Raw genomic sequence first — 7586 nt, 5'->3', positions numbered from 1 at the left:
CTTCCCCTAACAACTCTCTCTTGAGAGACTTTAAACTCATGATACTTCTTGGGAATTGGGGCGGAGGTCTCTTTCTTTTGTAACTTCTTTTTGTTGTGCATGGGCATAGGCCTATCTAGTAGAGCAGAAGTCTCTTTTTACCTGATCTAAGTCAAGGTATTTTTTTTGCCTGAAACCAGCATTCACCCTAACCCTAACAGCAATTTAGTTTGAAACCGTTGGCCCCTCTCAGAGATGAAATGGACAGGGGCCAAACAGGAGACCTAACAGGATGGCCATCTCTGGTCCCTGGAAACAGAAGGCAACATTTGGGGTGAGGGTTGCAGGGTTTGTGACCCTTTTTGATTGGTTGGTGGTGAGGCAAGAGAGCTGTGCTCCAGGAATCTTGTGTTCAGTTGGAAGTTACCATCTTTTACCTGGATGGGGGCTCCAGTTCTGTAGAAGAACTCAAAGACATTGTTATGTATATTTTTTGAGTAAGAACCAGGACCCTGTCTGGAGGCTGTACCAACCTTTGATTGTTTTTTCTGTTTCTGTACCCCCTCCCTTTCCTGACTAGCAATTGTTTGAATCCACCTTTTGGAACTCAGGGAAGGTCAAGGAGGCTGAATGAAGCCTATATCCTACAGACAAGAAATGGAGAACACAGAACAGGTCTGTACTCCAGAGCCCCACAGAGTCCTTCCTGTTCAGTTTTATTTATGGAACTGGGCAACTGTGACTGTGATAACTTCCTGTCAAAATGGGGCATAGGACTGTCTCAGCTTGGAGAAGAGACACTAAATTGGAAGTATTCTTGAGTTCCAAGTCCTAGATCTGAGCCTTGTATGATTAAAATCTCAACCCCTTAGTCTGCCATTTTGTTGTAACAGACCCAATTAGAAGTAGCTGGAGGAGGGATAACTGGAATTTTAATAGACAAAATAAATCTCATTTTTTTGAGAAGAATAGGCCTGAAACCCGGAGAAGGCAATGGCACCCCACTCCAGTACTCTTGCCTGGAAAATCCCATGGATGGAGGAGCCTGGTAGGCTGCAGTCCATGGGGTCGCTGAGGGTCAGACACAACTGAGCGACTTCACTTCTACTTTTCACTTTCATGCATTGGAGAAGGAAATGGCAACCCACTCCAGTGTTCTTGCCTGGAGAATCCCGGGGACAGGGGAGCCTGCTGTCTATGGGGTCGCACAGAGTCGGACACGACTGAAGTGACTTAGCAGCAGCAGCAGGCCTGAAACCCAGTCTGGACCTGGCACTTCGGGGAGACTTGTAGCCAGGTAGCCAGTTGCCTAGTTTTATAAAAAGTAAGGTTGCAGTTACTAGCTTTCAGCAGACATTGTTTTGAGAATGGTGGCATTTAAGCCTGACAGAACTCAGAAAACTCAACTGTTAGCAATACAATGTCTAATCTGAAATTACACCATAGTGTCACCTAGTTATTTTCCAGGATGTCTGAACCATAGCCACTCTATTTTGACTTTTTAACTGTAAAAAAATTTTTAATAGCCAAAGTAGATGTCACCATTAATGACGTCAGTGTTTCTCTAGGTATGAGAAGATGTAAGAATTGGAACTCATAAAACATTTTCTTGAAAGGATCTATCTGAAGGCCTGTTCTGCCAGTTTTTTCCAGAGCAGAGTGCCTCATTCTTGATTTTTACCCTGAACTCTTTTTAGGGGCGTTGAAAGTCAGCAGTTGCAGTGGCCATGATTTAATCTTTGTAGACATAGATGGCAAGTGTCAGTTTTCAGCTGGCAGAGCCCCTTTTTGTTCATAAACTTGACCATGATTTTGAGGGGGGCATTTCATGACCATTTTATCTCATGGTGCTGAGAATGTCCATTTTCAGGTTTGGCAAAGATTTTGTTGATAAGCCACTCAATGTGTTGTTACTGGACTAGGCCATAAAACAGTATCCAAAATTTTCTGGACAACCTGTCTTACTAGCCTCTTGGTCCAGGAAAATATTTCCTCTTGTTGCTTTTTTCCATATCTAGAGTTACACTGTTACCATCATCCATCTCATATGGAGCTATATATTATTTTATCAGAGGCCTCAGTCACACATTTGGCAGCGTAAGAAACAGCAATTTTGTAAAACAGGTGAAATACAAATAACATAGCTAGCAGTATTAGTAAAGTCACAAGTAAGACTTAGGAGCTTTCATTAGATGTGGCCCAGTACATCTCAGGTCATCTGACTTAGTCTGCTCTGTAGAATCTTTATCTTTTAGGGAAATTATATATTGGCACTGTCTATAAGGCACATAGTCCAGTTTTTTAGTGGTACTAGACTATCTTTAGTATGATTTAATTGTTTTCAACACAGAGACTTTAAACCTAAATTACCATAGCCTGGTGTTATCTATATAAACCTATCTCATAATTGTGGGAGATTTTTTGTTGTTGTTGTTGAAACTTTTCTTGTTGCTCTGATTGAGCTTGAGTAATAGAAGAAAGCTCAAATTTATGGCCAGAGTCAGAGAAGGCATTATTAATTGGCCCGATGAAGGGATCCCATCTAGTAATATCATAGTGACCTGAATATGACTGTAATTTTTTTTCCATGTCCAGTTTTTTTTATTTTTAAACTTTACATAATTGTATTAGTCTTGCCAAATATCAAAATGAATCCACCACAGGTATACATGTGTTCCCCATCCTGAACCCTCCTCCCTCCTCCCTCCCCATACCATCCCTCTGGGTCGTCCCAGTGCACCAGCCCCAAGCATCCAGTATCGTGCATCGAACCTGGACTGGCAACTCGTTTCATACATGATATTTTACATGTTTCAATGCCATTCTCCCAAATCTTCCCACCCTCTCCCTCTCCCACAGAGTCCATAAGACTGTTCTATACATCAGTGTCTCTTTTGCTGTCTCGTACACAGGGTTATTGTTACCATCTTTCTAAATTCCATATATATGCGTTAGTATACTGTATTGGTGTTTTTCTTTCTGGCTTACTTCACTCTGTATAATAGGCTCCAGTTTCATCCACCTCATTAGAACTGATTCAAATGTATTCTTTTTAATGGCTGAGTAATACTCCATTGTGTATATGTACCATAGCTTTCTTATCCATTCATCTGCTGATGGACATCTAGGTTGCTTCCATGTCCTGGCTATTATAAACAGTGCTGCGATGGACATTGGGGTACACGCGTCTCTTTCCCTTCTGGTTTCCTCAGTGTGTATGCCCAGCAGTGGGATAACTGGAAGATTATAATTTTTTTTTTCAGTCAATTTTTTCAGGGCCAACCAGTTAGAGTCTCGTAGTAGAGAAATTTACAAAGGTAACCCAGAACTAGACACAGGTAATTGGACACAAACCCAACAATTGGATTGATTTTTAAAACTAGCTTAGGATCAGGCCTATGATAGAAAAGCATTTGATTTATATGCAAAGGTCTAAGAAGTCAAGGAAACATTATAAATGATGATACGAATCAGGTCCAGCATCTTGGGCAAGTTGTCCACCTCTGATGTCATCGTGTTCTCATCCTTGGTGTAGTGTAGTTTCTCCTCTGTTTGAGCATCATTTTAAGGTGAGATCAGGTCAGCTATCTTCTCTATAGACCAATCCAGTGTAGGGGCCTTTGGAAGTGGGAATTAGTCTAAGAGTTAATTTTTCTTTAGTTTCATTGTGCATGAGCTAGTTAAAGAGTACCTGATAAAAAAGTCCTTCCATCCAGGTTGAAGACAGTCCCTTAAACCATCTTTTTTTAGTCCTGGTTGCAGGTCATGAGGTATCTGATCTTCATCCAAAGATAGATTACTGAGATAAGCTTCAGAAACAAACTTAGGGTATTCTTTAAGAATGTAATTAAATTTTACATTAATATCACATAACAGCAAAGAACTATCTAAGAAATGAGTTTTACTATATGCAGACCTCCATTAACAAACTGGGATTTAACATTTATTGAAACATCTTTTTCTCCCTAAAATTACCCTCATTTATATCAAATATAACCAAATTAAGCCCAGTTTGTTTGCAAAATAGGTCTGTTTTCACTAATTTTGGTCTGATGATTTATACAACCATAATTGATCAAAGATTTTTTATCTTGCTGAAACATTTATAGAGTCTCAGATTGAATTTTTAAAATAAAACAGGGCTGGGAAACTCACACCAAAGGCTTATCACAGATTTTGCCTAACAAATCTAAGTGATTTTTTTCTTTTTTAAGGTCTCAAAATTTCTTGAGATTTTTGTACCTGTCAGATAACCTTCCTAATTCATTTGATAAACTTACTGGAAACCTAAGAGTTTCCAATTTTTGGAGGTGTCAGAGAGAAAATATAATTGTTTTGTTTATAATGTATAATTTTACCAAAGTATTGTCATAATTAGTTTGAGAGGAAGGTTTTCTCTACTCCTGGAAAACATAAGATTTAAACCCATAATTTTTCAGACAGAAACCATAAAAGTTATAAGCATATTCTCTGGTTTATTCAGTCCTTTTGTTAACTTTTGTGAAGTCATCAGGTTTTCCATTAGAATACCAGGACATATCAGAATGTTAAGAACTCCATATAATTTCTAGGATATCTGTATTAGTAATTTTACTATACATTATAACATAAGTGGATTTATTACTCATTTGATAATCTTTTTCATGTAATTTAACCAAATAAACACAGTTTAATATCTCTCTTTGGAATGTTTCAGGGGGTCTCTGAAGCACCCCTAAGTTGGCTAGAGGTCAAAAGGACTTCAAAAGGATTCGATTTAGGAAGTTTTATCAAAAAGATCAATTAAAAGGGTTTAGAACATTTGGTCAGATTTAGTTGATGGGTGTATCATTTAGCTTGTTGATATGTCACAATGGGCATAAATACCAAGGCTTAAGGTCTAGTGAAAGTCAGCTCCGCCATCTTGGACCTAATTGGCTCTAACTAGTTGGAGAAGGCAATGGCACCCCACTCCAGTACTTGTGCCTGGAAAATCCCATGGATGGAGGAGCCTGGTAGGTTGCAGTCCAAGGGGTCGCTGAGAGTCGGACACGACCCTGTGACTTCCTACTTTCACTTTCCACTTTCATGCATTGGAGAAGGAAATGGCAACCCACTCCAGTGATCTTGCCTGGAGAATCCCAGGGACGGGGGAGCCTGGTAGGCTGCCGTCTATGGGGTCGCACAGTCGGACATGACTGAAGCGACTTAGCAGTAGCAGCAGCAGTTTTCTTATGGCTGTGTCATTCTTAACAAAATCCATTTATCTAACTAATTGTAATCCAATTTTAGAAAATCCTGATCATGCATAACTCTTTTTAGTATTTTTCATATCTTTTTTTTTGAAACTGAAAACACTTTTTACTTTCCTTTAGCAATCAAGAACTAACCTTTATATTAGCATTTTATAGATTGGTGAGCATAAATACCAGTGATAACTTCTAAAACCCTTGCTTTCTTAGAACATTTTAGGATGGCACCAAACATTATTTACTTACAGTCCCAAATCTGTTTGTTTCTCTGTAAAAGGAAATTAGTGTAGAGTAGTAAATGTTTCAAAATCTTATTTTATTTGGAAATGGCCTAACTATTCAATTGACTTCTAACACTTAGCATACTTGGCACAGCCCTTAGAAATTCAAGTTACACCAATCTGGAGAGACTATTTTAGACATATTTTTAAAGAATAATTATTTTTAATAGAATTTATATAAAAGCTCATATCTCATTTACATTTTTTAGAAGTTTTTTCAGTCGAGGTAATTTTCTTGTTGACAAATTTGTAACAGATATGATAATATTTAACTTATATTAAACCTAGGTACAATGAAAATATTTTACTTAATGTTAATTACTCTAAGACATGTCTATATTAGATAGGTCAACAAACAAACATTAATATCAGGTATTTAATACTGAATATTTACCGGTTCACATGAACCTGGAATTTATTGTTTAATTTAGAATTATTTGATTTGTAAGCACTTACCTTTTTTAAGCCAATTAACTAGAGCTCATTTACAAATTAATCTCATAAATATTATCCAGAGATAGACACACATTTAGACAGATACAATGCAAGATCTAGCTTCATTTTCTAAGTTTAGTCATGAATTAGATATTATAATATAACTTTTACTAGTTTATAAAAATGTTGGAATAAATAAAACTTTTAAAGGCTTTTTCCCATTTTTCCTCAGTGTCAAGGGTTAGAGATGGTCTAGATAAGTGTTCCTGAGAGCCCTGGTCTCAAGGCACAGGGAAAGAAAATCAAGTTCTAACAAAATGGCGGCAGGTCTAAACCAAATGGTGGCCAGACAAAGCAAAATGGCCATCAAAAATTACAACACAGAACAGAGTTAAAACACACACATATAAACCTGGCAGTCCTCATCAGACACTCCCTTAAATACAAGAATACAATCTCTCAGAAAACCTCCTATAAAGACACAGAACTTCAGACAAAGGAAAATATCTCAGGTCTTCAAAAATTTCAAAGGGAGGAAAGGAAGCCAGGTTGAAAGAAGAAGGGGGAGGAAGCAGGAGAGGGGAGCAAAAGGGGTGGCCTTACAGACGTCTCCTGCCACCTGCAGATACCCAGGTATTATGAGACTTTACCCTGGGCCTCCAGAGAAGGGAGGACTAGAACTTGGCCCTACCAGAAATCAGACCAGAACAGAACCAGAATTCAAGTTCTCTGCCAAGAGGAGGTGATCAGTCTCCAATCCTCAGCTCAGGCTGAGGCCCTTCGACCAGATTCCTGTGTCCAGGACCAGGGGACTAGAAAAAAAGGGGAGGATAGGAAGGGTTAAGGAGAGGAAAGAGAGAGAAAAGGGGAGAGAGGTCAATAAAGTCTCTTGTTCCTTACCGGTTGGGGCACTCTGGCCAGTTGTCCACGTCAGGAAGAGACCAGGGACAAAAGGATCCCAGTTGCAGCCACTGGGTCTGGTCATTAGCAGCCAAGCTGGCCCCTGAGTACCCCAAGTGGTCAGGATGTCAGTTGTAGCGAAGAGTCCCACCAGAGTCGCCACTGGTTGCAGGAAGGGGGACCCCTTCCAGGGCCTGAAACTGGGCTCCTGTCTAACACTCGGAAATGAATTGTCCGAGGAGACACATGTGCTGACAAAGCAAGAGACTTTATTGGGAAAGGGCACCCGGGTGGAGAGCAGTAGGGTAAGGGAACCCAGGAGAACTGCTCTGCCGTGTGGCTCGCAGTCTCGGGTTTTATGGTGATGAGATTAGTTTCCATGTGGTCTTTGGCCAATCATTCTAATTCAGAGTCTTTCCTGGTGGCGCACGCATCGCTCAGCCAAGATGGATGCTAACGAGAGGGATTCTGGGAACTGGACGGACACGCGGTGTCTCCTTTTGACCTTTCCCAAACTCTTCTGGTTGGTGGTGGCTTATTAGTTCCGTATTCTTTACCAGGATCTCCTGTCACAAAACAACTCATGCAAATGGTTACTAAAGGGCCTGACCAGGGTGGGCGGTTTCAGTCAGTGTGCTTCCGCTAACAGTAAAGGCTGCTCATGGACCCTGAACTCTCCTCTTCCTCCTTCCCTGGCATAAGGCAAGAGTTTATCCCCAGGCCCCTGGTGGGAAGATGTGGGCACCTGTCTAAATCCTCT

The sequence above is a fragment of the Bubalus bubalis genome, chromosome 3, assembly GCF_019923935.1.
Source record: "Bubalus bubalis isolate 160015118507 breed Murrah chromosome 3, NDDB_SH_1, whole genome shotgun sequence".
In the NCBI taxonomy this organism is placed as follows: Eukaryota; Metazoa; Chordata; class Mammalia; order Artiodactyla; family Bovidae; genus Bubalus; species Bubalus bubalis.
This window is presented reverse-complemented; position numbering follows the sequence as displayed.